Source organism: Ornithodoros turicata, chromosome 3 (assembly GCF_037126465.1).
Source record: "Ornithodoros turicata isolate Travis chromosome 3, ASM3712646v1, whole genome shotgun sequence".
NCBI lineage: Eukaryota > Metazoa > Arthropoda > Arachnida > Ixodida > Argasidae > Ornithodoros > Ornithodoros turicata.
Genome location: NC_088203.1, coordinates 73,511,517 through 73,517,515, shown reverse-complemented (window position 1 = coordinate 73,517,515; position 5,999 = coordinate 73,511,517). Strand labels below are relative to the sequence as shown.

At 49.4% G+C, this 5,999-nt stretch overlaps 1 long non-coding RNA gene across 1 annotated transcript; it reads left to right on the top strand.

Annotated features, from left to right (window-relative positions):
- The first annotated feature begins 1,074 nt into the window (after positions 1-1,074).
- Positions 1,075-4,504, top strand: LOC135387328 (uncharacterized). Its single transcript, XR_010421051.1, has 3 exons — positions 1,075-1,436; positions 1,588-1,849; positions 1,935-4,504. It is a non-coding gene; the product is annotated as an uncharacterized LOC135387328 (long non-coding RNA).
- The last annotated feature ends 1,495 nt before the right edge of the window (positions 4,505-5,999 follow it).

Here is a 5,999-nt window from a genome sequence, read left to right as displayed (position 1 = left end):
TGTTGGGGGCACACAGGAAGGAAAGGGTTCATATAGACCATCAACATGCACGGCCTCTTTGAGGGCTGAAAGTGCTATGATGTGTGGAGTCACACTCCTAATTGTTTCAGAAGTCGTAAAATTTAACAAATATCACAGGGAAACTGTCACGTGATCCCGGTCGGCGTTATGTCGTAACTAAGTCGGGCAATGATTATCTTTCAAGCGTAACTACCGTCGCATGGTCACATGACCATCTGTCGGCACTCGGTCGGTGGTAAGTCGGGGCGCGATCCTATCTTTCCCCCATCTCATTTCCTCCTCGCACGCGAGATCGGGAACCGGTTGGGCGATATTGGGCAACAGAAAGCCGACTGTGCCGTGCCGTTCCCGTACCTCGCTTGACGCGCTGTGCTACCTGGGGCCAACGCTCGAGGTCTTAGGTTGTTGATCGCCAAACCCTTCAAAGCTACCCATTTTAGCAGGATGATTCTCGCCATTTTCCACGTAGGAGGGAGCCAGGACGACGCTAGGGAAGTGTTGACGATGTCGAGCACTACGCGAGGGTGAGAAGACCAGGGGGCTTAATCGCTTCATCGTCGTTACGGTCGTTATGAGCTAACGAGCGGCGGGAAATTCAAAAAGATGGGCACGTGACACATTGCGCGTGACGTACCCCACGCCCTTCACGTATCGCGCGAAAAGCGCCGTGCACGTGTTTTATCACGTGCCCTTCTCGAAGAGTGCCCCGCCTCTCGTGAGCTCCTAACGCGTGCAAGTGATTAAGCCCCCAGGGGGCTTAATCGCAAGTCCACCTCACGAGCTACCGAGAGCAACGGCGATCGTTAAAACTAGCGCGAGACGGTATATATCAAGGGGTATATTTCGTGCTCGCTTCGTCAACGGGACAGTGGCGTAATCTCTGACCACAACCTCGATCGAACATACTCGGCTGCATACCGAAATGGGGGAAGGTACAGAACCCGAGCGGTGCCCGTGGTCCTTCTCATCCTCTTCTCCGTCCTTAACATAGCAAACGAAGCAGGAGGCTACCGAATAGAACAAACTTAACGACGATATCCCCTTGGCGCAATCACATTTCTTCGTCAGCCGATGTCGTTAAGCTGTCGGTGTCGTTACGGCCGTGCACGTGCTGTTAGCTGTACGCCTGGGGCGCGAGCGTGTCAGCGTCATTTCCGTCACTTCACTTCTTCAGTTTTTCTGCTATTCTTTGAAAGGCAGCAAACATGCCGTCGTCGCGTGGTTCTCGCAGTGCTCGAACAACTGCCCAGCAATACGAGATTATGGCCCGATGCATGCAAACCAACGGTAATTTATTCCGAGGGGCATTTTCGTCCACATATACTTATCAAGATCGGGACAGAGACTGGGAAGACTTAGCGGCCAGGCTGAATGCAGTTGGAGGTGCCGTGAAAACTGTGCCGAAGTGGCGGAAGGTAAGTGTGCGGTGACTACCAGGCAGGATGAGATGTGTTTCTGTGTTTAGGGAGGTCTACGTGGCGTTTCGTGTAAAACTGTAGCCGTTAGCAATCTCGTCGTGCTTTGACGAATCGTAACGCATTTCTGTCTCTTTTTTTTTTCGCGTAGGCATGGCAGGACTGAAGGTCCTACGTAAAAGCTAAAGGTGCACGGATCCGCGCTTGGCAGAACAGAACTGGGGGCGGTCCGCCCTGCACTGAGAGGTTAACCGATGCAGAAGAAATTCTTGTTAGCCTCATGGGAGACGTGTGCATTGTGGGTGTCGCTACCACCCCAGAGGCTGGAATTTCCCTGATGGCCAATGCTCTATCTGAAGGTCAGCCACCCGCTGCTGACCACTTGGAGACAAACTGCGACGACGCAGTAAACGGTACGTTCATCTGGTTCTGTTTTGCGCTTGCAGTTATTACTGTTAGGTTCAATGCCAATGTTTGACACCTTACACCGCGATGCAGAGGGGTAGAATGCAATCGAGCAGTCTCACAAGCAACACAGATAGCTTCTCAGGTGGAAGACACTGATACAGCAACAGCTGCCGACGATGCTGCTGATATGAATGCGTCGCAAGATGGTGAACCACAGATGTCACCGGACGTGACTCAAGAACCCAGACACAGGAGGCGGAGCAGAATAAGTACAGGTCGAATTTTCTTGTCTCTGTCTTGACATTGTGAAGTATATTTACAGGGGCCATTAGACAGCAGTACCAGAATGAAGTCGGCCAGGGCTTCCTATCCCTTCAGACCAAACAACAAGAGCAGCTGGGCCGTATATACGACTCGTTGACAGAACTTGTAAACGCGGTCAATAGGGTCGCCGCCGCAGAGGAGCAACAAACTATTGCTCTTCAAGAAATTATTGAACTCCTTACTGTAAGCACACATTTATTTTTGTACGCACTTTGGGTGCAAAGCATACAAAACCTTTAGACATCATAAAGCAATATCACACTGCGTATAATTGACTTCGAATTCGGTCCCTGACCCTTGCCCCTCCAGCTCGAGTTTCTTCCCGATCGGCTTGGCTGTGTGTGTCAAACATTTCAGAGTCTATCTCTGGGGGATCCTCCAGCTCAACGCCCTCTCTCAAACAAATGTTGTGTAGAATTGCACAGGAATTTATAATTATCCCAGCTACACTTGGTGAATAGTGCAGTGCTCTATGTCTATGTAGGCACCGGAAGCGGCTCCTCAAAAGTCCGTTGCACTGCTCGATGACTGCCCGTGCCTTCTGATGTCGAACATTAAAAGTTGCTTTCGATGAATCAGATGCTGCCTCCGATTCAGCATAGGGCACCATGAGCCACGGCTCCAGGGGTATCAGCTATCGCCTGCGAGAAAGGAATATGGTGTGGTGACAGACGTACGAAACAGCCCTTACCAGTGAGCCATGAGTTCGTTCTTGGCATCCTGTTGCAGGACAGTGCATCGCGCAGTGCGGAATTCTTCCATATGAATGCATCATGAGTGCTCCCTGGGTACTTCGCATTCACATTTAGTATCTCCGTTTCCGAGGATCGCTTCAGAAGCAGTACGGGTGGCCATTGTGCTGTTGTAAAGGGTTGACTATCCCTTTCAGGGCTACAATGCCAGGTATTGCTTGTTGCAGCTACGTATTTTTAACGTATTTTTAGCGTAACGTATTTTTAAAACGCTACCGGTGGCCTATTGAGGGGAGAAAAAGAGAAGTACCCCGGAACATTGTTTTTGCTGATTGTCATAGTTGATTATGTAAAGCCCAGTCATTAATGGTCATTGCTGTTCTGTGCTATAAAGTCCTCATTACCAGTGCCACTGATTCTGATCACTTTCCGCGAATCATAAAATGTAAAATAAAATCATAAAATGTACCGTATTTTCACGCGTATTAACCGCACCGCAGATAAGCTGCAGTACTCGTTTTTAGATACATTTTGAAAATGTTTTTGCAGATAAGCCGCACTCGCAGATAAGCCGCGGGTATTACGACGCGACTGCTTTGTGCGCTAAACCAGTGATGCACATACAAAATCAACAGAGACGCTCAACGCTCGTCGGCGCCGTACTCCCTGCCAGCTGCCTGTTTCCGTACTGGTCCGCGAAGTCGACGACTCTTAGTTTGAAGCCGCTGTTGTAGCTGTGCGCCCGCGTTGGAGCCATGCCTCACCTCTAACTGCCGTGCCCGTGTCCACGAATGCTGCTGCTCTCGTCAAATGAGAACTGACGCTTAGCTGACCACGTTTTATCCCGATGTCAAGTGTATTGAACCCTTCCTGTGGGTCTGCCGACAGAGGAGACCGTAGGGAAGGCCATAAACCCAGTCCACATTCCGGTGTCGGCATGTTGTATAACAAAGGAGGTCAGTTCTAGTGCTCTACTAAGGTCGGATTGTGCCCTTGTTGTGTGTTTTTCGTGGATTGACGGGTTAGTGATGTTCCAGGAGACATGAATCACTGTCACCCCTTTTGCTAAAGCTGCATGGGAGAATGTATTCGGAAGGTCAGCCCACTCGAATGTGGTGTGGACCCGCTCCTGTTCGGTATTGTTCGTGCACTGGCAGGGCGGTCCTGTTCCGAAAAACATGAGGCACTCTCGGCTCTTTCGTTTAATCCGGGGTATGAGGAAAGTACCAGGGAAAAATAGTCACCAGATAAGTCGCACCCGCGGATAAGCCGCAGAGCGTCCGCGAAAAAAAAATCGCGCATAAGCCGCGGCTAATACGCGTGAAAATACGGTAGTTAATTAAAGCCTCCATGGTGTGGGAACCACCCTGCAATGGCAACATTGTACAGTTCTGCTCTACTTAAAATAGTAGATCTGCAATAAATGATGATTGGGTGCATTGCTGTAGTACAGGTGGAGTGTTGATTTTTTCAGACACTCAAACGTGCTCAAAACACGTATACTAAAACGTGATAACGGCGATAACTGCCGAAATGAAGAGTTTTTAAATAACAAAGCCACGTACCAAATCGTTAAATTTGTGGTTAGTATTTGGGCGTCGCTATGTGAAAGCCACTGCTCGCTGCAAGTTCTCCTGCGTCCGCAGCCGATTATATTGCTCAGAGAGCTGTATATCGCTGCACATCCGTGCACGTGTAAAATAAAAACATTCAAATACGCTGAACAACGTTATTTTGTTTGTTGTGCTCAAAACGGCCAACTCAGCCCACGCGTGAACGTACGGCTACGATGCGCCAGAGGCGATCGTTACCACCTGCTGCTTATGCGCGCCGCAGCGCGGCAGCTCCGGTCCCTAGGCCAACTTTCCGGCGGAGTTTCGTGACCAGAGAGAGTATCAAAGGACCATGGTTACAACATTTATCTGAGACGTCAAAGGTAGGGTTACTTGACTTCTTCAACCTGGGAAAATGGGTGGCTGAAGATTTGCAAGTACTGCGCACATACGAAAAATGTCAGTCATGTATGGCACCAGCTCAGCTGGTACGGTGGAATCTTGATCCGCTGGATCACGCGCTCTACATGCACCCTAACTTGTGCGATGTAATATGTGTTGTCCATTTCATTCCTGCTGAACTGTGGATTTCCTGATGAGAATGGGGGCAGCACTAGAAGTGCACCTTTCTGTCCAAGGTGGGAGTTGATGCCAGGGAACCCCTTGTCAGCCAGAATTAGGTCACCCGCCTCGACAAGGTCCAGGAATCCAAGATCCGTTGTTATTGCTGTGTCGCTTTCTCTTCCCCCGTACGCTTTTGACACAAAAGCAATCTGTCCACTAGGGACAATCGCAACCAGGAACTTCACAGTCATGCCGCCTTTATAGTTTGAGTACTGATTTCGTTGCCTGTCAACAGGAGCTGGAGTTTCCGTCCTCACTTCAGTGCAGTCGATTATGTATCTGCATGAATGATAGTGCTCTCAGAAGCATTCTGGAAGGGTCGCTCGGATTGTCTGTCTTGATGGTGTGAACAACCACTTCCTTGTGGCCTGAACCAAGTTTGTTAACATAGAGAAAAATATTCTGCTAGCCGTGGAACGGTGAATTCCAAACCGAGCGTCAAGGCCGGTGAAAGTAAGCCCCAGCTTCAACTTCATCGAAATATCAGGAATTTGTTAGGGGTAGTGACGTCGACCTCTCTTACGCGGAAGTTGGTAAGGAGGCTGAGCAGAAGCGCAAACACTTCTGGCGTGGTGCCACATAAATCATGCAGGGTAGCCATTTGATCACGGAGAGTCTCGTAAGCGTGAAATATGCACGTACGCGAACAATGTCCAGAGTAGCGTGATTGTGTTTCGGGCGCAGCCTGCACTTCACTTCAAACACAAGGTGTGTGAGTAATCTCGGTGCTGCCGGTCGTTTCAAGAATGGTGCACTTGAAGACGGAGAATGGTCTGCCACTACCTGCATTGGCTGCGTCTGCCTGTTGGCCCTGTCAAAATAATAAAATATAAACAAATAAAAAGAATAAATGGCAATTTTACGTGCGCACTTAAGAAATACACAATATTGCTTCTGCAAGTGCAATGCCTACAACAGATGCAGATGATGAAGCTGGTTCCAACGCTGCACTAGAATCTGTG